The sequence below is a fragment of the Oncorhynchus masou genome, chromosome 33 (genome assembly GCF_036934945.1).
Source record: "Oncorhynchus masou masou isolate Uvic2021 chromosome 33, UVic_Omas_1.1, whole genome shotgun sequence".
Lineage (NCBI taxonomy): Eukaryota > Metazoa > Chordata > Actinopteri > Salmoniformes > Salmonidae > Oncorhynchus > Oncorhynchus masou.
The window spans coordinates 15007916-15033238 of NC_088244.1; the positions used below are offsets into that span (position 1 = coordinate 15007916).

The 25323-nt window shown below is 41.0% G+C and overlaps 1 protein-coding gene and 1 non-coding gene across 2 annotated transcripts in view; both read left to right on the forward strand.

Annotated features, from left to right (window-relative positions):
* LOC135527416 (uncharacterized) overlaps nt 1-25323 on the forward strand; it is a 77194-nt gene that overhangs the window by 25855 nt on the left and 26016 nt on the right. The window lies entirely within an intron of this gene.
* Nucleotides 17088-17163, forward strand: trnaa-ugc (transfer RNA alanine (anticodon UGC)). The gene has a single exon. It is a non-coding gene; the product is annotated as a tRNA-Ala (tRNA).

The following is a 25323-nucleotide window of genomic DNA, read 5'->3' on the forward strand; positions in this document are numbered from 1 at the left end:
GACAGTGCAATTAAAATAAAAAAGAGGTCAAGGACATATGACCATAGATAATTGGAGCAATGAAACAGAATAGGGGTCGAAAGCAGTTTGAAGGGGCAGGGGGGGATGGGATGGAGACAGAGGTGGAAGAGAGAGGAGACAACTGTGTGGAAGAGAACATTTTGGAGAAATGAGAGAGAGAGAAGAGACAGAGGAAAGAGATGGCAGAGTAGAGAGAAAGAGAGAGCAATGGATAAAAGAGAAATTAGTAGAGGATGTTATCTTTTTAATGAGATTTATTGCTGTTCCTCAGAATTCTAATTACTGTAGCCCTTTAGAGGGGTCTCTGACCTCACTACTCATTACCCTACCACTTCCTGCCACCTGTCTTGCACCACGCACACACACATGCACAAACAGACATGCGCATACACGCACGCACACACATGTACATTCTCTCTTCACTAATCTCTCTCTGTTATCTACCCTACAATTGAACCATAATCATGGTTTTCCTTTTTACCAACATGTGCATCATACAACAGCTGGACAGAACAGAGAGAGAATACATGAAACAGACAGGTAGATGACTAGAAGTAAAGGATGAGGAGGAAGAAGATAATCTAATCACAGTATTCTGCAATTAGTTACAAGGAGCCTCATCTGCACGCATCTGTGACTTCCTTGCCGTACAGTGGAGTAACCAGTGATGTCATCCAAACCTTTTGGGGCTGGGGCTGAGACTCTGAGAGAGAGGTTTAGTCAGATGGGAGGTGAAGGAACACAGTATCATGACCATGGCTACAATCTCTGTAGTCAACTCAAATTACACAAACTACTACTAGTGTAGTACCTGTAGTAGAGTGTGTGTAGCAGTGTAGTAATTGTAGTAGTGTAGTACTTGTAGTACTGGGTGTGTAGTACTTGTAGTAGTGGGTGTGTTGTAGTAGTGGGTGTGTAGTACTTGTAGTAGTGGGTGTGTAGTACTTGTAGTAGTGGGTGTGTAGTACTTGTAGAACTTGTAGTAGTGGGTGTGTAATACTTGTAGTAGTGTGGGTTTAGTAGTGTAGTACCTGTAGTAGTGTACTTGTAGAAGTGGGTGTGTAGTACTTGTTGTGGTTGTGTAGTTGTTGGTGTGTAGTACATATAGTGTCGTACTTGTCGTAGTGGGTGTATAGTAGTGTAGTACTTGTAGTGGGTGTGTAGTAGTGTCATACTTGTAGTCGTGGGTGTGTAGTACTTGTAGTCATGGGTGTGTAATACTTGCAGTAGTGCAGTATATGTAGTAGTGGTGTGTGTAGTAGTGGGTGTGTAGTAGTAGTAGTAGTAGTAGTGGACCACAGTGTGTTGTAGTAGTAGTAGTGGACCACAGTGTGTAGTAGTGGGCCGACGTGGCAATGCCCCCATACAGAAACGGTTTGTCGAGAACTTAACTGGCCTGCACAGAGCCCTGACCTCAACCCCATCGACCATCTTTGGGATGAATTGGAATGCTGACTACAGGCCAGTCCTAATCGCCCAACATTAGTGCCCTACCTTACTGATGCTACTGTGGCTGAATCAAGCAAGTCTCTGTCAGCAATGTTCCAACATCTACTGGAAAGCCTTCCCAGAGGAGCGGAGGCTGTTACAGCAGCAAAGTGGGGACTAACACCATATTGATTGCCATGATTTTAGAATGAGATGTTCAACGAGCAGGTGCCCACATACTTTTGGTCATAGAGTATATGATGCCCAGGATCTAAACCTATAACGTGACTGTTCAGGTGGGGCTTCATGTGACCATCTACATCACTGACTCAATAAACAGGTCTTCAGTATCCAGTGAATATTTTTCAAATAATTAACACCAAAAACCATATATACCTGTACCTATCTCAGTAGCCTTAGACAACCCTACATATACTTTGTCCATGGGGACTGCTGCACTGTTTACATGTTTGTGCTTCTGGTCCATGTCACGAAACAACATCCATCACTGTCCCCTATCACAACAACACATAACATTCATCATTATCCCTTATCAGAACAACACATAACATCCATCAGAACAACACATATCACAACAACACATAACATCCATCAGAACAACACATAACATCCATCACTATCACAAATCACAACACCTAACACCCATCACTATCCCATATCACAACAACACATAACATCCATCACTATCCCCTATCAGAACAACCATCACTATCCCTTATCACAACAGCAGATAGCATCCATCTCTATCCCCTATCACAACAACACCATGCCTCTGCCTTCTTCAACACCTTTATTTCCTCTCATCCCTCACCCCACTCTCCTTGTTATTAGAACCTCTCCGTTTACCTCCACTATCACAATACTCCACAAATCACTCCTCCTCTACCTCATCACAACACATGCCCCACATGCCTCTCCAACCCCAAAGAAGATAATGAATATAATGATTGTATTTACTGTATCTCTATGGTGTGAACCAGTGTTCATTTGTTTTACCCCTTGGGGTACGTTGGGCCAATTGTGCGGCACCTCATAATGACAAAGAAAAAATGGTTTTCAGATATTTTAGCAAATGTAAAAAATAAAAAAAATAAAATCACATTTACATAAGTATGAAGACTCTTTACTGAGTACTTTGTTGAAGCCCCTTTGGCAGCGATTACAGCCTTGAATATTCTTGGGTATGATGCTACAAGCTTGGCACACTTGTATTTGGGGAGGTTCTCCTATTCTTCTCTGTAAATACTCTCAAGCTCTGTCAGGTTGGATCAGGAGCATCGCTGCACAGCTATTTTCTGGTCTCTCCAGAGATGTTTGATCGGGTTCAAGTATGGCTCTTGGTGGGGCAACTCAAGGACATTCAGAGACTTGTCCCGAAGCCACGTCTGCGTTGTCTTGGTTGACTGGTTAGGGTCGTTGTCCTGTTAGTATGTGAATCTTCACCCTCAGTCTGGGGTCCTGAGCGCTCTGGAGGAGGATTTTCTTCAAGGACCTCTATGTACTCTGCTCCGTTCATCTTTCCCTCGGTCCTGACTAGTCTCACAGTCCCTACCGCTGAAAAACATCTCTGCAGCATGATTCTGCCACCACCATGGTTCAAAGTAGGGATGGTGCCAGGTTTCCGCCATACATAATGTTTGGCATTCAGGCCAAAAAGTTCAATGTTGGTTTCATAAGACCAGAGAATCTTGTTTCTCATGGTCTGGGAGTCTTTAGGTGCCTTTTAGCAAACTCCAAGCATGCTGTCATGTGCCTTTTACTGAGGAATGGCTTCAATCTGCCATCTACCATAAAGGTCTGATTGGTGGAGTGCTGCATAGATGGTTGTCCTTCTAGAAGGTTCTCCCATCTCCACAGAGGAACTCTTGAGCTCTGTCAGAGTGACCATTGGGTTCAAGGCCCTCCTCCCCCAATTGCTCAGTTTGGCCTGGCAGCCAGCTCTAGGAAGAGTGTTGGTGGTTCCAAACTTCTTCCATTTGAAAAAAATGGAGGTCACTGTGTTCTAGGGGACCTTCAATGCTTCAGAATTTTTTTTGGTACCCTTCCCCAGATCTGTGCAAGCAGGCAGGCAGGCAGCTGCAAAAATAAGCAGTTACACAGACATATACACATAATCCATACAAAACACATACCTGTACACAATCACATTAACCTAATGGGGTTACAATACTTTTTCTGGTAATGACAAGACACAAGTCTTTCGGATTTGCTATCCCTTTTTGAGCAGTGGGAGTCAAAATAAGATCAATGCTAGGTGTGTGTGTGTGTGTGTGCAAATCTGAGCATGTGTGTACTAACCTAAGGCTCAGAAAGCTTCTCAGTAATAGGGGGATGGAGTGTTGATGCTGATACGTTGTGGTTACCAAACAGCCCCAAACTTCACAACTTATTTGAAAGCTCATTACTTCATTACATTGCTCAACGTTTTCTTAACATTTGTCATAATTAGTTCAAGTAATGAATTTGCATCCGCTTTCGTCGGACTTCGGCTGCATATTTTCGGCCATTTTATTCAAATCTGATTTGTTTTGGACGCATCGCCCATTTTCTGAAGAATTGCATTATGGGCCCTAAAAGCATAGAATAGTGTCCACTGCTTGCATACTTAGTATTATGGAGAATGTAGTACAACATCCTGGAACTTTTGGCATACAACCTATATCCATATGATGACAAATAAGCATACTACATACTCAATTTACGCCACAAACAGTGTGGTTAGTATGAGTATTCAAGCACAGCTCCGGTCACATTTTTGTCATTTGAATAATGACTTAGTGTAGTTGTCAAAAAGCGAAAAACAGCAGGTCTTTTTAGTCAATTAAATGCCCTTTCATTTTAGTGAGAAAAAAAGAAGAAACCCGCAGACTGCTCTTGATAGTATCACTTAATAAGCCGTGAGGCCGATACGTAAAGCTTATAAGATACTATCAAGAGCAGTCTGCGGGTTTCTTTTTTTTTCTCATTTTATTAAACTGTTACCGTGCACCTGCAAAACGAATAGCTCAAGAGTGCAAGTGCCTTTTTGAATTTTGAGTCCCATTTTAGTCACGTGAAAATGTTATTGCCTCATTAACTTAACCTATAGTAAACATAAATCACATACATATACAGTACCAGGTAAAAGTTTGGAAACCAATTCATTCAAGTTTTTTTTTTGCTATTTGCTAAATTGTAGAATAATAATGAAGACATCTAAACTATGAAATAACATATATGGAATAATGTAGTAACCAATAAAGTATAATAACAAATAAAAATATATCCCTTTGCCTTGATGACAGCTTTGCACACTCTTGGCATTCTCTCAACCAGCTTCATGACATAGTCACCTGGTATGCATTTCAATTAACAGGTGTGCCTTGTTAAAAGTGAATTTGTAGAATTTATATCCTTCTTAATGCGTTTGAGCCAATCAGTTGTGTTGTGACAAGGTAGAGGTGGTATACAGAAGATGGCCTTATTGGTAAAATACCAAGTCCATATTATGGCAAGAACAGCTCAAATAAGCAAAGACAAATGACAGTCCATCATTTCTTTAAGACATGAAGTTCAGACAAACCGGAAAATTTCAAGAACATCAAGCGCTGTGATGAAACTGGCTCTCATGAGGACTACCACAGGAAAGGAAGACCCAGAGTTACCTCTGCTGCAGAGGATAAGTACAGTAGAGTTATCATCCACAGAAATTGCAGTCTAAATAAATGCTTCACAGAGTTCAAGTAACAGACACATCTCAACATCAACTGTTCAGAGGAAACTGCGTGAATCAGGCCTTCATGGTCAAATTAAAGAAGGGACTTGCTTGGGCCAAAAAACACGAGCAATGGACATTAGACTGGTGAAAATCTGTCCTTTAGTCTGAGTCCAAATTTGAGATACTTGGTTCCAACCGTCATGTCTTTGTGAGATGCAGAGTAAGTGAACGGATGATCTCCGCATGTGTGGTTCCCACATGGAGGAGGTGTGATGGTGTGGGGGTGCTTTGCTGGTGACCCTGTCTATGATTTATATAGAATTCAAGGCACACTTAACCAGCATGGCTACCGCAGCATTCTGCAGCGATACGCTGTCCCATCTGGTTTGCACTTAGTGGGACTATAATTACTTTTTCAACAGGACAATGACCAAACAAGGGCTATTTTACCAAGAAAGAGAGTTATAGAGTTCTGCATCAGATGACCTAGCCTCCACAATCAACTGACCTCAACCCAATTCAGTTGGTTTAGGATGAGTTGGAATGTGGAGTGAAGGAAAAGCAGCCAACAAGTGCTCAGCATAAGTGGGAACTCCTTCAAGACTGTTGGAAAATAATTCCAGGTGAAGTTGGTTGAGAGAATACCAAGTGTGCAAATCTGTCATCTTGGAAAAGGGTGGCTACTTGAAGAATATAAAATATAAAGTATAATTTGATTTGTTTAACACTTTTTTGCTTGCTAGATGATTCCATATGTGTTATTTCATAGTTTTGATGTCTTCACTATTTTTCTACACTGAGTAAAAATAAAGAAAAAGCGTTGAATGAGTAGTTGTGTCCAAACATTTGATTGGTACTGTATATATATACACACACACACACACACACACACTACACAGGCTCTTGCTTATCTTTTTGGAGTGAAGAGTTGTATGGGAGAAAAGCCGTAAGCCATAAGCCAGGGATGCCAAGTCTGATACATTACCAATTACTGTGTGGAAAACCAATCAGACACACACACACACACACACTCTGATCTCCTCACACACGCTCTCATAAATGCACATATGTTCACACATCACATGTGTATGCATGCAAGCAGGCAGGCACAGCTGTATAAATAAGCAGTCACACAGATATACAGCTCTGGTAAAAAAATTAGGAGACCACTGCAAAATTCTGTTTCTCTGGTTTTACTATTTATAGGTATGTGTTTGGGTAAAATGAAAATGCTCTCCACCAGTCTTTCACGTTGATGTTGGGTGACTTTATGCCACTCCTGGCGCAAAAATTCAAGCAGCTCGGCTTTGTTTGATGGCTTGTGACCATCCATCTTCCTCTTGATCACATTCCAGAGGTTTTCAATGGGGTTCAGGTCTGGAGATTGGGCTGGTAATGACAGGGTCTTGATCTGGTGGTCCTCCATCCACACCTTGATTGACCTGGCTGTGTGGCATGGAGCATTGTCCTACTGGAAAAAACAATCCTCAGAGTTTGGGAACATTGTCAGTGCAGAAGGAAGCAGGTTTTCTCCCAGGACAACCTTGTACGTGGCTTGATTCATGCGTCCGTCACAAAGACAAATCTGCCTGATTCCAGCCTTGCTGCAGCAACCCCAGATCATCACCGATCCTCCACCAAATTTCAAAGTGGGTGCGAGACTTGTAGGCCTCTCCAGGTCTCACACCCACTGTGAAATTTGGTGGAGGATCGGTGATGATCTGGGGGTGCTTCAGCAAGGCTGGAATCGGGCAGATTTGTCTTTGTGAAGGACGCATGAATCAAGCCACGTACAAGGTTGTCCTGGGGTCGCTCTAAATTACAATACTTTTACTTGGAATTTGGGAGAAATGTTGTCAGTGGTTTATAGAATAAAACAAACATGTTCATTTTACCCAAACACAACCCTATAAATAGCAAAACCAGAGAATCTGATCATTTTGCACTGGTCTCTTAATTTTTGCCAGAGCTGTATACACACACACACACATTAACCTAATGGGGATACAATAATGTTTCTGGTAAAGGCAGGACTCAAGTCTTTCTGATCTGCTATTTTAGCAGTGGCTGTGCGAGTCAAAATAAGATAAATGCTAGTGTATGCGTGTGTGTGTGTCAGTCTTTATTTGTCTGTGTGTACGTATCTGTGTGTGTGCATGCGTGTACTAACCACAGGACATTAGTGGCACCTTAATTGGGGAGGACAGGATCATGGTAATGGCTGGAGCGAAATTAATGGAATGGTGTTACATAGTCTCCAGGTGTTTGATTCCATTCACTCCCTTCCAGCGATTATTAAGAGCTGTTCTTCCCTCAGCAGCCTCCACTGATACTAACCTAAGGCTCAGAAAGCTTCTCAGTAATAGGGGGATTGAGTGTTGATGCTGATACGTTGTGGTTACCATAGCCCCATGTTGCTGCCCTCTAATCAGTTTCCTCTTCCACGTGCCCTACAAACAGCCCCAAACTTCACAACGATCACTGTGAATATCTCAAAATTCAAAGTCAGACATTATTCTTTAAAGTCCTGGTAGTGAAGAAAGAGTGAATTCAGCAGGGTTGTATGAGTCCATGGCAGAACATGATATCAATGATGTGGCACAGTACCTATTCTACATTACCTCTGATTAGATGTAATTCCATGACTCTGGATCCAAAGGTTGCGTTTTCAATTCCAGTGATAGACACTATTTTGTGTGTTTTTCAGTATCCCAAACCGTAACATTAATTTAGTCAATTTGGGAGATTAATTGAATTAAAGCGTTGGACTGAAAACCGCTCATAATGTTTCTTGACAATATTTTTAATCATTAACTGCATTTCAAATATTTCACTTCCTGAATCCTCAGATGACATGGAATTTACTCCTCCTTCCTTGACAGGCATGTGTGATTTTTTATTTTTTTTCCTAACAGTGGGTAATGGAATGTCCAGGTAAACTGATTCAACTCATTCACACAGCAAATGGTGGTGATGTCTGGTGACATCTTGTGAAAGGATAGAAGCACCGAAGAGGATGGCTGACGTCTTATATGCTCCTGATCAACTGTGCTATTTTGTTAGGTTTTTGGGTTGTTTGTAACTTATTTTGTACATAATGTTGCTGCTACCGTCTCTTATGACCGAAAATCCCTGCAATTACTCACCATGAACTGGAAGCAGCTTTTCCCTTAACGAGTCCGACGAGAAGGATATACTTCTCTCACAGGGAAACAGGCCCAAATCCCCGTCATTTGCATGAAGAAAACACAGAGAAAAGAGGACGCAGATCTGACTGCCGTCTGAGAATCCGTAGGCGAGCAAGTAAATAATTTGCTCATATGCAATCGCTTGCTAACATGCAATCACCACACTGCCAGAGAACTGATTGGAAAGCTGCCGCGGTCACCCACCCTCTTCAAAGGGGGAGACACTCTAGACCCAAACTGTTACATACTTAGATCTATCCTACCCTGCCTTTCTAAAGTCTTCGAAAGCCAAATTAACAAACAGACCAACCACTTCGAATCCCCCCATGCCTTCTCCGCTATGCAATCTGATTTCCGAGCTTGTCATGGGTGCACCTCAGTCACGCTCAAGGTCCGAAATGATATAACCGCCATCATTAATCTTGATGCTATGGGGGCGCTATTTTATTTTTGGATAAAAAGACGTGCCCGTTTTAAGCACAATATTTTGTCACAAAAAGATGCTCAACTATGCATATAATTGATAGCTTTGGAAAGAAAACACTGATGTTTCCAAAACTGCAAAGATATTGTCTGTGAGTGCCACAGAACTGATGTTACAGGCGAAACCCAGATAAAAATCCAATCAGGAAGTGCCGCATTTTTTGAAACCGCCTCATTCCAATGACTCCTTATATGGCTGTGAAGGAGCTAGGAGTCAGCTTACGTTTTCCACGTTTTCCCCAAGGTGTCTACAGCATTGTGATGTATTTGTAGGCATATCGTTGGAAGATTGACCATAAGAGACTACATCTACCAGGTGCTCGCTTGGTGTCCTCCGTTGCAATTTTTGCGTAATCTCCAGCTGCAGTATTTTTCCGTTTGCTTCTGATGACAAGCCAACTGCCACCACTGATAGATTATCGAATAGATATGTGAAAAACACCTTGAGGATTGATTCTAAACAACGTTTGCCATGTTTCTGTCGATATTATGGAGCTAATTTGGAAAAAAGTTTGCCGTTGTAAGTGACTGCATTTTCCGGTATTTTTCTTAGCCAAACGTGATGAACAAAACGGAGCTATTTCATCTACACAAATTATCTTTTTGGAAAAAATGAACATTTGCTATCTAAGAGTCTCGTCATTGAAAACATCCGAAGTTCTTCAAAGATAAATGATTTTATTTGAATGCTTTTCTTGTTTTTGTGAATGTTGCCTGCTGAATGCTAGGCTTAATGCTATGCTAGGCTATCAATACTCTTACACAAATGCTTGTGTAGCTTTGGTTGAAAAGCATATTTTGAAAATCTGAGATGACAGTGTTGTTAACAAAAGGCTAAGCTTGTGTTTCAATATTTATTTCATTTCATTTGCGATTTTCATGAATAGGAAACGTTGCGTTATGGTAATGAGCTTGAGGCTATGATTACGCTCCCAGATATGGGATTTCTCGACGCTAGAGGTTAACCTGAAGGGGCTGCCAACTGGGAACACCACCCCCCCCCCGTTCAGCTCAAACGGTGGCGCAGGGAAAGCAAAAATATTCTTAAAAATATTTAACCTCCACACATTAACAAGTCCAATAGCTTAAATGAAAGAAACACCTTGTTTATCTACCCAGCGTGTCAGAATTTTAAAATGTTTTACAGTGAAAACCTAGCAAATATTTATGTTAAACCACCACTAGGAGAGCATACAATATGTAGCCACATTGCTATGCAAAATAGCACAATCACAAACGCAGGATTAAAAGAAATAATTCACTAACCTTTTGAAAATCTTCATCAGATGACAGTAATAGCACATGTTACACAGTACATTTATGTTTTTTTTCAATAATATGCAATTTATATCCATAAATCTCTGTTTACATTGAGCCATGTTCAAAAAATGCAGCAGAAATGTCCGGAGAAATTATAAATAGCTCCGGCAGCTAACTCCAGATAACAGCAATAAACATCATAAACTTTGACTAAATATACATGTTCTACATATATTTAGAAAGATACACTTCTTCTTAATACAAATGCTGTGTTACATTTATTTTTAACGTTACAGAATTTGTTCACTATTCAATAATCTGAGACGGCGCTCAGGCATTAGCATTATTTCTCTACTATGTTGGAGTCGACAAAAATACAATTTTATAACATAAATATTCCCTTACCTTTGATGGTCTCCGACAAGAATGTCGTGGAAGGAGTTATACTTACCTAATATAACGTTTGGTTGCTGTTGGTGTGTCTTAGCATTTGCTAATACAAACATCTTCAGGTGAATTACCCCAAAAAGGACTTCTGATCACGAAAATTGCGCATCAAAACTACAAATGTACATATTATATGTCGACTAAACTGGTCAAACTAAGTGCAGAATCAAGCTTTAGGATGTTTTTAACGTACAAAACAATTGGCGATTAAATCAAACATAACGAACTCTCCTCAAGCAAGCTGGAACAAAAAGACCCTTTTCACAGAGCGCGCACCTGAAAACTCGTGACACCTCAGTATTTTGCCCGCCAAGCAGTCAAAGCTCGTGCTATTTTCGCCGTTCCACGTCTCATTGAAAGACGAGAGCGCGCTGAAGAGATAGAAACTGTTCCCAGATCCGTAGCTGGTTGGGAAGGGTGGGGGCGATGACGTCAAAGTTGGAGCAACTTTCTTAGGAGAGAGAGAGAGTTTGGGAGAATGGCTGCCCTGTGAGTTCTGCTTTACATACAGACATAATTCGAACGGTTTTAGAAGCTTTAGAGTTTACTATTCTATAATAGTTATTATATGCATATATTAGCAATTTTTGACACTTTTTTTTTTTTTAGTTTACTCTGGGCACACAATTCATCCAAAGGGGGCAGTATTGTCCCGAGCCTTAACAGGTTTTAACAAAACTCCAGACAAGCTTCAATGCCATACAACACTCCTTCCATGGCCTCCAACTGCTCTTAAATGCAAGTAGAACTAAATGCATGCATTTCAACCGATCGCCGCCTGCCTGAATATCATCACTACTCTGGACGGTTCTGACTTAGAATATGTGGACAACTACAAATACCTTGGTGTCTGGTTCGACTTTAAACTCTCCTTCCAGACTCACATTAAGCATCTCCAATCCAAAATTAAATATATAATCGGCTTCCTATATCACAACAATGCATCCTTCACTCATGCTGCCAAACATACCCTCGTAAAACTGACCATCCTACCGATCCTCGACTTCGGTGATGTCATCTATAAAATAGCCTCCAACACTCTACTCATCAAGTTGGATGCTGTCTATCAAAGTGCCATCCGTTTTGTCACCAAAGCCCCATACACTACCCACCACTGCGACCTGTACGCTCTCGTTGGTCGGCCCTCGCTTCATACTCGCTGCCAAACCCACTGGCTACAGGTTATCTACAAGTCTCTGCTATGTAAAGCCCCGCCTTATCTCAGCTCACTGGTCACCTTAGCAGCACCCACTCGTAGCACACGCTCCAGCAGGTATATCTCACTGGTCACCCCCAAAGCCAAGTATCTCTACTTGCACATTCATCTTCTGCACATTCATCTTCTGCCCATATATCATTCCAGTGTTTAATTGCTAAATTGTAATTATTTTGCCACTTTGGCCTATTTATTGCCTTACCTCCCTAATCTTACTAGATTTGCACACACTGTATATAGATTTTTCTATTGTTATTGACTGTACATTTGTTTATCCCATGAGTAACTCTGTTCTTTGTGTCGCACTGTTTGCTTTATCTTGGCCATGTTGCACTTGTAAATGAGAACTTGTTCTGATCATTTATCCCTCCAGTGTTAATCTGCAAAATTGTAATTACTTGCCTACCTCATGCATTTTGCACACAATGTATATAGACTCTTTTTTTCTACTGTGTTATTGACTTGTTTATTGTTTACTACATGTGTAACTCTGTGTTGTCTGTTCACACTGCTATGCTTTATCTTGGCCAGGTCGCAGTTGCAAATGAGAACTTGTTCTCAACTAGCCTACCTGGTGAAATAAAGGTGAAATAAAAAATAAACTGGCCTTCCTGGTTAAAAAAAGGTTATATTTCAAAGAAAACATAAATAAAGTTGATGTACTAACTAAACTGAGTAATCAAATTAATCAAACGTTTCAGTGCAATCAACCCGTATTGCCGTTGTTTCACATATTCACATAGTAGCTCTTTTTCCCTATGATCAATCACAGAATCATTCTAGATATTGTAATATCTCACAGCATGTACTACGATCACATCGACTCACCTTCAGGTAGATGCTACTAGATTTCAGAATAAGTTGTATGTCTATTAATGGACACAATGAAATACTGAGAGCTTGGGGTGCCAGGCACTCAACACCTAATACCACCCACACAAGCCCTATTATATTTCCATGGTACAGACAATCAGTGTCAATGTATAATTGAAAAGCTCCAGCATTAGCCCCAGTAATAGAGTTTTGAAGGATGAATGAAGCGTGTCCTGGGTTAGCCCCAAGATTTATCTATGGACAGGAGGGATGTGCTAGTGGGATGATGTGACGCACAGAGTTATGACATGGACAGGACTTTACCTCCATTCACTACAAAGCACCTGGTCCTTAGCTGTGGGACAATGTGGTCAGAGTCTCCCTATGGTGTTCGTGTGGCGGAGTTAAGTGACTCGGTTACATGCGGTCTCCACTCTGCAGGTAGTACATAATGGATGTAAACAGTCAAATGAAGACAGGATGCCATGATGTCCTCTGGGAACAAAAATGTTCCCCAAAATGTAGGTTGCATCTTGATAATGTGGGCATGGCTGACTTTGTGACAGGAGACTATATGAAGTCATAAACTGGCAAAAGTCTCTCTTTCTCTAATGTGAGCATGGCTGACTGTGTGACATAAGACAATGTGGGTCATAACCTTGGAATTTACACAACTCACTCACTCACGCTCTACTGTTCCCTCCCTTCCTAGCAAGCCACTGCACTTTGCCATCATGTTAGGTAAGGGCAATTTGACAATGATGCAAATTCCAAGGTTACCTCATAAGTTCATCTCTGCAAACGCTTGTCAGGACACTTTGAATATTCACTCAGAGATGCTGCGCTGTGGGAAAACATTAAAATTGCACACAGTGTTTATTTATGTATTTACTTATACCCTTAGCAAATCATCCGCTTAGCGCAGGAGTCAAGGGTGGCATGTTTTCACTCACTGTAACGCAACTCAACGCCATGGAATTAAAGCTGAGTATGTAAATGATGCATGGTCGCTGTACAGTTGTGCTCCTGGGGCATTTTAGAGGGATCTGCTGAGCTGTGAGCTCCTCTGTGCTAATATGGATGACCATGTTCACTCCTCCTGCCTTTTATTCAAGAACAGGGGGCATTGACCCCACGAAGTCCATACATATTAATCATGGATAAAGTGCTCGACGTAATCGATAGGGTATAGGTCTTTGGAGATGTGGAGAGAGGAAGAGGATGTCAATCATGCTTAGATTAGTCTGGGTATCTACAGTAATTGATGGCACGTGTCCTCTTCTGTCATTTAGAGGCCTTCTCCAGCTCAGTGTGTGTGTGTGTGAATAGAGAGGGGGAAGGAGAAGAGAAAGAGAATTTCGTCCTCTCACTTTCTCAAAAGTCTTACTCATCTGAGGCTCTGTTTTGTCATTTCAAGGTACTACAGTGGAAAAGCTCTATTTGACCCATATGGGAAATCCCAATTCTGCCTTGCACCATCTTCCTGCCTCTGAAGGTTGTGACACTCTCTCTGAATAGAAAAATTAAAGACACAAAATAAGGATTCAATTACATACTTATGTCTGCATCCCTTTTTCAATGCATTTCTATTGTATTATAAAACAGTGACTCTACTTCTGTTATTTTACAGCAAACAAGTCTGACCAGTGGACACCATAACACGCTTTCTTCTCTGTATTGCCTGTCCGGTGCAGCTTGTTGACAATCAAAGGCAGGGCTTTCAATTCATTCAGATTTCTCTTGCTAGTGGAGGCTAGTGAGAGGAGTTGGAGGACAGGCTCATTGTATTGGCTGGAATGGAATTGATAGAATGGAGTCAAACATGTGGTTTCCATTTGTTTGATACCATTCCATTCCAGCCATTACAATGAGCCCCTCCTCCTATTGCTCCTTCCAGCAGCCTCCTCTGTCCCTTGCTGTGTGAAGGTTGACGTCTCATTAATTGTAAGTAATGTATATAGGTCAGGTAAACAAGGAAGTGATGGATGCCAGGTGAGTCTGATGACGCGGAAGTGTGGTTAACGATGGTGACAGGTGTGCACTATAACGAGCAGCCTGGTGACCTCAGGCCGGAGAGGGAGCACACGTGACAAAATGTAAAATAAAATGCATTTCTATTTGAATTTGTTGCCTCTGTTTACATGCTCCCCCTTGATAAAAATAAACTATTTTATATTGTTAGTATACTGAACAAAAATATAAACGCAACATATTTCCCCATATTTCATGAGCTGAAAAGAAAGATCCCAGAAATGTTCCATGCGCACAAAAATATTATTTCCCTAAAATGTTGTGAAGAAATTTGTTTACATTCCTGTTAGTGAGTATTTCTCCTTTGCCAAGATAATCCATCCACCTGACAGATGTGGCATATGAAGAAGCTGATTAATCAGCTTGATCCTTACACAGGTTCACCTTGTGCTGGGGACATTAAAAGGCCATTCTAAAATGTGCAGTTTGTCTCCAGTTTTGAGGGAGGATTGCCATGCTAAAGGCAGGGATATCCACCAGAGCTGTTGCAAGATAATTCAATGTCCTGTCTCTACCATAAGCATCCTCCAACGTCATTTTAAAAAATGTGATCATATTACTCCAGTGCTAGCCTCCCTACACTGGCTTCCTGTCAAAGCAAGGGCTGATTTCAAGGTTTTACTGCTAACCTACAAAGCATTACATGGGCTTGCTCCTACCTATCTCTCTGATTTGGTCCTGTCGTACATACCTACACGTACGCTACGGTCACAAGACGCAGGCCTCCTAATTGTCCCTAGAATTTCTAAGCAAACAGCTGGAGGCAGGGCTTTCTCCTATAGAGCTCCATTTTTATGGAACGGTCTGCCTACCCATGTCAGAGACGCAAACTCGGTCTCAACCTTTAAGTCTTTACTGAAGACTCATCTCTTCAGTGGGTCATATGATTGAGTGTAGTCTGGCCCAGGAGTGGGAAGGTGAACGGAAAGGCTCTGGAGCAACGAACCACCCTTGCTGTCTCTGCCTGGCCGGTTCCCCTCTTTCCACTGGGATTATCTGCCTCTAACCCTATTACAGGGGCTGAGTCACTGGCTTACTGGGGCTCTCTCATGCCGTCCCTGGAAGGGGTGCGTCACCTGAGTGGGTTGATTCACTGTTGTGGTCATCCTGTCTGGGTTGGCGCCCCCCCTTGGGTTGTGCCATGGCGGAGATCTTTGCGGGCTATACTCAGCTTTGTCTCAGGATGGTAAATTGGTGGTTGTGCTTTGGCAAAGTGGGTGGGGTTATATCCTTCCTGTTTGGCCCTGTCCGGGGGTGTCCTCGGATGGGCCACAGTGTCTCCTGACCCCTCCTGTCTCAGCCTCCAGTATTTATGCTGCAGTAGTTTGTGTCGGGGGGCTGGGGTCAGTTTGTTATATCTGGATTACTTCTCCTGTCCAATTCGGTGTCCTGTGTGAATCTAAGTGTGCGTTCTCTAATTCTCTCTTTCTCTCTCTCGGAGGACCTGTGCCCTAGGACCATGCCCCAGGACTACCTGACATGATGACTCCTTGCTGTCCCCAGTCCACCTGGCCGTGCTGCTGCTCCAGTTTCAACTGTTCTGCCTTATTATTATTCGACCATGCTGGTCATTTATGAACATTTGAACATCTTGGCCATGTTCTGTTATAATCTCTACCCGGCACAGACAGAAGAGGACTGGCCACCCCACATAGCCTGGTTCCTCTCTAGGTTTCTTCCTAGGTTTTTGCCTTTCTAGGGAGTTTTTCCTAACCACTGTGCTTCTACACCTGCATTGTTTGCTGTTTGCTGTTTGGGGTTTTAGGCTGGGTTTCTGTACAGCACTTTGAGATATCAGCTGATGTACGAAGGGCTATATAAATACATTTGATTTGATTTTAGAGAATTTTGCAGTACGTCCAACCAGCCTCACAACCGCAGATCACGTGTAGCCATGCCAGCCTAGGACTTCCACATCAGGCTTCTTCCCCTGCGGGATTGTTTGAGACCAGCCACCCTGAGGAGTATTTCTGTCTGCAATAAAGCTCTTTCGTGGGGAAAAGTAATTCTGATTGCCTGGGCCTGGCTCCCCAGTGGGTGGGCCCAATGAATTTATTTCAATTGAATGATTTCCTTATGTGTATTGTAACTCAGTAAAATAGTTGCAATTGTTGCATGTTGTGTTTATTTTTGTTCAGTATATTTATCCGAGGACCTCACTTATTTTTCAGCTTTACTATTGCACATTGATATAACCCACAATGTTATTGTCTGCATCATTTCTAATACCCCATTTATATGTTTTTTTCAATATCTGTTTACTTCTTTATTATTTTCCCCTAATCCTACCAGCCCTCCTCTAATTGGAGTAAAATAATGGACAACAGTACCTTGGCTTCTACTTACATCTTATACATACTATATACATTTCATGGACATGGTATATTTTACATTAGTTATATTAACAGTACCAGCCAACAGTTCGGACACCTACTCATTCAAGGGTTTTTCTTTATTTTTGCTATTTTCTACATTGTAGAAGGGTCCTGTGTGGCTCAGTCGGTAGAGCATGGCGCTTGCAACGCCAAGCGTCGTGGGTTCGATTCCCACTGGGACCACCCATATGTAAAAGTAGTGGCCCCAGCCGACTTGTAAGTCGCTTTGGACAAAAGCGTCTGCTAAATGGGATATATAAGATAACAGAGGATACAAAACCATAGTGAAGACATCAAAACTATGAAATAACACATGGAATCATGTAGTAAACCAAAAAAAGTGTTAAACAAATCAATATTTTAGATTTGACATTCTTCAAAGTAGCCACCCTTTGCCTTGATGACAGCTCTATTTAAACAAAATAAATAAAACATATGTCCCACCCTTCAACTACCCTCAAGCCATTTATCTGTGAAAACCTCATTTCTAATATGCCATATATTTTTCAACTGTGCTGTAACGTTTCACAAAAGTTCTAAATATTTCTATTGTCATAGTTTCTACCAATTGCAAATTAAAGATTCATATTTTTATAAAATAATTATTTTATTGATTGATTGACTGGCTTTCCAAGTCACCCAGCAGTGTTATCTACAGAGGTAGCTCCAGGTAAATGTTGCAATTCTTCAGCCATTCCTGAACCTGTAACCAAAGAAAGCTATGGATAGGCAGCCCCAGAACAAGTGTTCTAATGATTCTGTTTCAACGCAGCAAAATCTGCATGCGTGACACAACTCCACCAGTCGTATTCATGTTATCATTAACAAAGATTATACTTTTTAAAAATGTTTTATCAAAAAGTATATTTTAGTTTAACCGTAATATTTGTAATATTTATTCTGTCTTTTAAGGTGGATTCAATTTTTAAAAAATTAAAAAATAGATATATTCTGGAGATAATTTTATTTTCAAATAACCAAAAGTGAGAGGTTGCATTCTGAATATAGGGAAAAATTACATGTTTTAACATGGGGTGAGGCATTTGTACTAATCTGCTGGAAAACCAGTTCGGATTTAAGTCCAATTTGTGTATGACGAAGCCTTTAGTAAGAGGTTCAATGCTTTAATAGTTAATAATTTCAGCCCTCCAAATATTAATGATATAAATAGGCCAGTTTAATTTTGTCTGGCTTGTCATTCCAAATAAAGTGGAATATTTTTTTGCTCATATAATTTAAAAAAAACAAGTTGTTCATTGTAGGCAGGGCTATAAGTAAATATGACTTCACCTTGTTAATGAAAGATGGATTATTTAGGCTACTTAGTTGCTTGATACTACATGGCGGGCCAGCAACAGGGTGGTCGCCAGTTTGAGTCTTACTGAACAAATCTGGAACGGTTGTCACCTGGCAATCAGAGGGTATTAATGAAGGATAAAGTAGTCTTCTCAGCAGTAACAACAACCTTCCCCATTAAACAGCCTATGAATAACAGCAGTGGTCAGTGGAGATCACATCCCCTCCGGAGCCACATTAAAATGTTCCAATGCAAAGATGATTTAAAAAACAGATCAATGGTGGCCATTAGAATATGCCGGAAGGGGACACCAAGTCTTCACTGATTTATTAATCTTGTGACCAGCTAGAAAGCAACACGGGGCAACCTTTATCTAGCCTGCGACACAGAGGCATGTTTTGGAGGAGACGGGGACATCTGAGTTTGTTGCTAATTATAGGTAATCTATCTATAGATTATAGGTAATATGTCTATAGATTATAGGTAATATGTCTATAGATTATAGGTAATATGTCTACAGAGAGATCTTCATAATGCAATTAGTGGTTTGCAGACAGAGCCAGACAAGGAAGTGTGTAACGTTATACAATGCATTACATTGTTGTTTTATACGTTTCAACAGATATGCAAATAAGATATTTTCAGGGTACTTCGAGTTCTATATGTCCCAAAAGGGATTAAGATGATTTGGTGAGTAATGATTTGTTTTTATTTGGATCCAATTGAGGGTCTGTTCTATTCAGACAGGTTTTGAACAAGTTACATAAGGAAAACTGTGAAGCATAGACCCTTGCATAAGTGTCAGCGTTGGTAAACCTCCTGTGCAGATCATATTTGATATATTAGCTCTCCTTCGAGAATGGCTCTGTCAGAACGGATTCTCATCGAATTCAGGTTAGCTTTGCATAAGAGATCATGTAGCTCTTGGCTTTAAAGCCTTCTTCTAAAATGGTATCGCTAATTCATATTCAGAATGCACCTCTCTCGAACACAGCCTCTCTATAAAAATGTATATGCCTGACGTTATTTTATTAAACAGGTTTTTGTTTTTGCTGATTGCAGGGACGAGACTGTCACAGTTCGTCTCATATGGCATGAATCCAGTTGCCCCGAGTTCACTCCTCTCACAGTTCATATGAGTGTAACATGTACTGAAAGTCTTCTGAGAAAGACAGAAAGCCTTTACACTGTTGATGTACAGTATGTAGTCCTGGGAGCTACTGTACCAACTCAGCCTGGACTCCATGCCATGCTCACACCAGCTCACAGCTCTCTAAAGTTAGTCAGTAGCTGTCACTCACATTAAATACAACTCTGAAGTTTATTTTCTGACTGCATTTGAATATCACGTTTTAAACGAACGCTGGACTACCAGCGTTTGCAATTCCCAAAGGGTATGCACAAAGCTGAGAGAGAGTACAGTGAAAGGGGAGGATGAAGAGGAGATAGGGAGAGAGCGAAGGGGAGGGGAAGGTGAAAAAAGGAGAAATCAAAGAGAGGAGGAGGGTGAGAGAGGGTGATGGGCGATAGTGAGGTAGTAGTTAAAACGGAAGGTGAGGTGGCCTAGGGGGCCGGCCAGCTCTGCCTAATGATATATATACATTTAATTTAAAACACAGACTTAACTAGAATATTCTGCTTCTCCTCTCAACTGCCCTGGAGGTAATTCATTTATCCCCTCATGTTGCTCATTTCTCAATCGCTGGAGTTTTCACTTCAGGAAGGGAGGTGAAATACCATGGCCGCAGGCAAAACTTGTCAGGAGAAAAACAAGTCGAGGTTAATGTTATTATTCCATTCAGCCACAATTAATGGTATATTTCTTATGAACGCATAAGCAATTGAAAATGTCAAGGAGCAAGGTTAAAGAAAAACACTTCCAAGTAAATAAGTCTTGCAGTAATTGTGTGTTTGCCTGTGTAAAGAAGGAAACAGGTCAAATAATTAAATAAAGTCAAGTTTGACAAGTCATCTTTAATTCACTCTTTACCTTATGCACATGGTGCAAATAAGAATTAAAATCAAATTCAAGTTTATCGAAATATGAAATGCCAGATGATCATGGGTATGGTAGTAGATGCCAGGTGCACCGGTTTGTGTCAAGAACTGCAATGTTACTGTACTTTTCACACTCAACAATTTCCCATGTCTTTCAAGAATGGTCCAGCACCCAAAGAACATCCACCCAACTTCACACAACTGTAGGAAGCATTGTAGTCAACATGGGCCAGCATCCCTGTGGAACGCTTCCGAAACCTTGCGTAGTCCATGCCCCAAAGAATTGAGGCTGTATTTAGGGCAAAAGAGGGATGCAACTCAATATCAGGAAGGTGTTCTTTATGTTATGTACACTCAGAATACAATATAATATTCCACTTAGCATTCTTTTAACCAAAGCGACCTATTTACATTGTGGTATATAACCTCAGTGGAAAGGGAACCTGCATTGCTGGTGCCATGCTCCTACAAACAGGACCAGGTCTACTATGTTTGTTAAAGGTTATACAACTGACTGAGCTTCTCAAACACCTGTTTCTTCTGGCCCTTTAACAAACACATTATATGAGAGCTCCTTGTGGATCTGTCAGCCCAGAGGGGTGTGTGTCTGCTGATGGTGGACTCAATCTCTTTGAAATCTGGAAGATGCTCCTCAGTAAAGTGCTATTGTGGATGCTGGTTCATATCTGCTGTGTGTGTGTGACTGTGTGCACATACAGTAAGTGTGTGTGAGGGTGTCCAGAGTCTTTGTGTTTGTATAATTGATTATCAAAGTGCTGGACCCCAGGAATGTGAAAGCTCCTTGGGGATCTGTCAGCCCAGAGGTGTGTGTGCGTGTGTGTGCTGATGGGGGACTCAGTGCAGTCTTTGTGTTTGTGTAATTGATTATCAAAGAGCTGAAGTGATGATATGAGTTCCTGAGAGCCTCTTTGAACTCTGGAAGATGCTCCTCAGACAAGTGCTATTGTGGATCCTGGTTCATACTCACTGTGTGCGTGGGTGTGCACCATAGGTATCTGTTTATGCCTATCGTGAATCCCTATGCCCTTTCCCTGGCCTCTCTCCACAGACTGTAACAATATCCATATTTATCACATGGTCCTACAGATTAATTATATTCAACTGAAGCTTCTTTGACAGCAAATCACAGAGCAATACCACCGGGTGTATATATTTAAATATGATAAGACTGTTTGAGTCCCAGCCGAAACCTTTGTCAGCTCCCAACGCTAATCTACACATGGAATCCTTTTCATGGAAGCGTGAGCTGATTGATGCATCAATGCAATTTCAGGACGCTCTTCCCCTTAAGCCAGCCTGTTATGTAAAACAGCAGCCTCAGGTTATGACACCAGCACCTTGTATAACTTGACTGAGTGATTATATGTGTGTGTTTGTGTGTGTATGTATCCTTATGCCTATTTGATTAATCCCATATAAGAGTTAAAAGGAAATAGAATGTGTCCTGCTGTAATATAAGCCTCACAATCTGGTGAGTTATGACCTTCATCTGCTCTAATTCTCTCTTAACCTAGCAATGGAGCCAGGTCTATAATCAACTGGGAACAGGTTTAGACAGCCCTGGAGAATCACAACCAATTGGCTGTGTGTGTATAATAGCAGTGTGTTGGGGAGGACATTGTCTGTGAGATGAATGTCAGGTACATGTATATAGTGCTCTCCGTGGCAGTGGAAGAGTGATGCATTGAGACGCTCTTTGAAAGCTGCTAAATTGGCATCTCTGAAAGAACCCTCTAATCTGCTTTAGTGTGTGTGTGTGTGTGTGTGTGAGAGAGACATGAGTGCAGTGAGCGCACAGACCGGTCAAGATTGCAGTAGTGTGGTGGAGAGTGCAGTAGTGTGGTGGAGAGAGCAGTAGTGTGGTGGAGAGAGCAGTAGTGTGGTGGAGAGAGCAGTAGTGTGGTGGAGAGCAGTAGTGTGGTGGAGAGGGCGGTAATGTGGTGGAGAGTGCAGTAGTGTGGTGGAGAGAGCAGTAGTGTGGTGGAGAGAGCAGTAGTGTGGTGGAGAGAGCAGTAGTGTGGTGGAGAGAGCAGTAGTGTGGTGGAGAGAGCAGTAGTGTGGTGGAGAGAGCAGTAGTGTGGTGGAGAGAGCAGTAGTGTGGTGGAGAGGGCAGTAATGTGGTGGAGAGAGCAGTAATGTGGTGGAGAGAGCAAACTTGACAGCTTACAAGTGTGACTTTGGGCGAGCAGAACATCATTACAGCAGATGAAAAATGAAAATATCTGAAACAAAAAATATAGAACCATAAGCAAAGAAACATGTTTCAAACGTAATTTTTTGGGGGGAAAGTACCAAATTATCCAGAGCCATCTATTTAGCTTGCTAGCCAGCTTGAATAGTAAGCACTGAACGATTTGGCAAATCCAGCTTCAACGTCATACATAAGAAAAGTAATTGGGAAATAAATTAAATAGCTATACTATACCTTGAGTTGAGTGACATCTACTTGTTAAAGTTAGCTGCATTCGTCTGTAAGGCGAAAAGCAGACAGTCAGCACTAAGCTAAGTAACACCGTAGTCTACCTCTAGCTAACTGTTTAGCTTCACCTTTCCACAATGTGTGTTACATGGGGTTTTCTTGATATGAGAGACTCAACCACGACAAAGAACAAAGGGGATAAACATACACTTCCATTCAAAAGTTGGGGTCACTTAGAAATGTCTTAGTTTAAAATATCATCAAATTGATCAGAAATACAGTGTAGACATTGTTATTGTTGTAAATGACTATTGTAGCTGGAAACTGCATATTTTTAATGGAATATCTACATAGGCGTACAGAGGCCCATTATCAGAAACCATCACTCCTATGTTCCAATGGCACGTTGTGTTAGCTAATAGCGATCCATTAGCCTTTTAAAATGATAAACTTGGATTAGCTAACACAACGTGCCATTGGAACACAGGAGTGAATTTGTCCAATAGAAACTCTCGTTTGCAACTGTTGGACTAATGACCACACCCTAGATCACCTCAATATTTTCTTTCAACATGTGTGCACCTACAGTATGTTTTAAACTTTCCTTATAGACTTTCATTCGTAGATTATTGTCCAGTCATGTGGTCAAGTGCTGCAAAGAAAGTCCTAGTTAAGCTGCAGCTGTCTCAGAACAAAGCAGCATGTCTTGCTCATTGTTGTAATCATAGGACTAATACTATGCATGCCAGTCTTTCTTGGCTAAGAGTTGAGGACTGACTGCATCACTTACTTTTCTAAGAACCATTGTTAAAAAATCTAAATGGTTTGCAACTTACACACAGCTCTGAAACACACACTTACCCCACCAGACATCTTTTCAGTCCACAAATCAGTTCTGAAACACACACACTTACCCCACCATACATCTTTTCAGTCCACAAATCAGCTCTGAAACACACACACACTTACCCCACCATACATCTTTTCAGTCCACAAATCAGCTCTGAAACACACACACTTACCCCACCATACATCTTTTCAGTCCACAAATCCAGAACAAATTCAAGAAAGCGTACAGTGTTAGAGACATTATTGCATGGAAATCCCTTCCATCTCATATTGCTAAAATGAACAGCAGACCTGGTATCAAAAAACAGAAAGGAACTAACAGCAAACCTCTTCCCTATTTGACCCAGGTATTTGGTTTGTATGTATTGATATGTAGGCTGTGTGCCATTTTTAATGCATGTACTACTGTCCTTGAGCTTTTGTCTATTAATTTTCAATATTATGTCTTGTTTCATGTTTTGTGTGGACCCCAGAGGAAGAGTAGATGCTGCTTTCACAACAGCTAATGGGGATCCTAATAAAATACCAATATGAACGTAACAAGGAATAGGTGGAGTGTGGACATAATGTGGCTGTGATCTAACAAGTTCATTCATCATACACTGGGTCCTGGCCATCATTTAATATATCCCAATAATATAATGACTGTTGGGAATAATGTGGCTGTGATCTAACAAGTTCATTCATCATACACTAGGTCCTGGCCATCATTTAATATATCCCAATAATATAATGACTGTTGGGAATAATGTGGCTGAGATCTAACAAGTTCATTCATCATACACTAGGTCCTGGCCATCATTTAATATATCCCAATAATATAATGACTGTTGGGAATAATGTGGCTGTGATCTAACAAGTTCATTCATCATACACTAGGTCCTGGCCATCATTTAATATATCCCAATAATATAATGACTGTTGGGAATAATGTGGCTGTGATCTAACAAGTTCATTCATCATACACTAGGTCCTGGCCATCATTTAATATATCCCAATAATATAATGACTGTTGGGAATAATGTGAGTACACATACTAATGGCATAACGATGATAACATTGAAAGAAAAAAAGGACTAGTGGGCTAGTTAAGAGACAGTGCAGGAATTGGGATGAAGGCAGGATCCAATATTTAGGGTATTTATTTATCCCAAGGGCACACGGATTTTACAATTTCTGGAGACAAGGGGAGAACCTGCTACGTTATCTGAAATGAATATAATTAACCAGGCAAACTTAGGTTAACATGTTATTATGGTACACAGCATTCACAGGAGGGCTGAGGACAAAGTAATGCCATGCATTCACAAAACATTTAACAGAGGAAAACAGATTTGTTTTATAGTAATTGTCTGATTGGGAACTTCCGATGTTTGTCACATTACAAGACTTTAGCTTGAGAAATTTGAGAAAAGTGGCAATGGTCATCTTGATAATCGTCTGAATTAATCTAAAATAACACAAGACATCTGTAAATAATTGTAATGTTTTTTGAGGAATTCTTAAATCGCACAATTTTACATCTAAGTAAAGTGTTTAGTGCAGTATTTATCAAGTGAAAAAGTGTGTGAAAATATTTTGCAGAATGACAAACACTTCAATGAAGAATCCCTTCTGTTGACCAATCACTGATCAAGGGACATAGACTTCGGATTGCCTCGAGAAATGTATGCACACACTGTCCTAAAGTGTTTCGGATGGGAAGCATGCAGACACCTTTAGAATAAAATAAAATAAAATGTTATTGGTCACATCACAT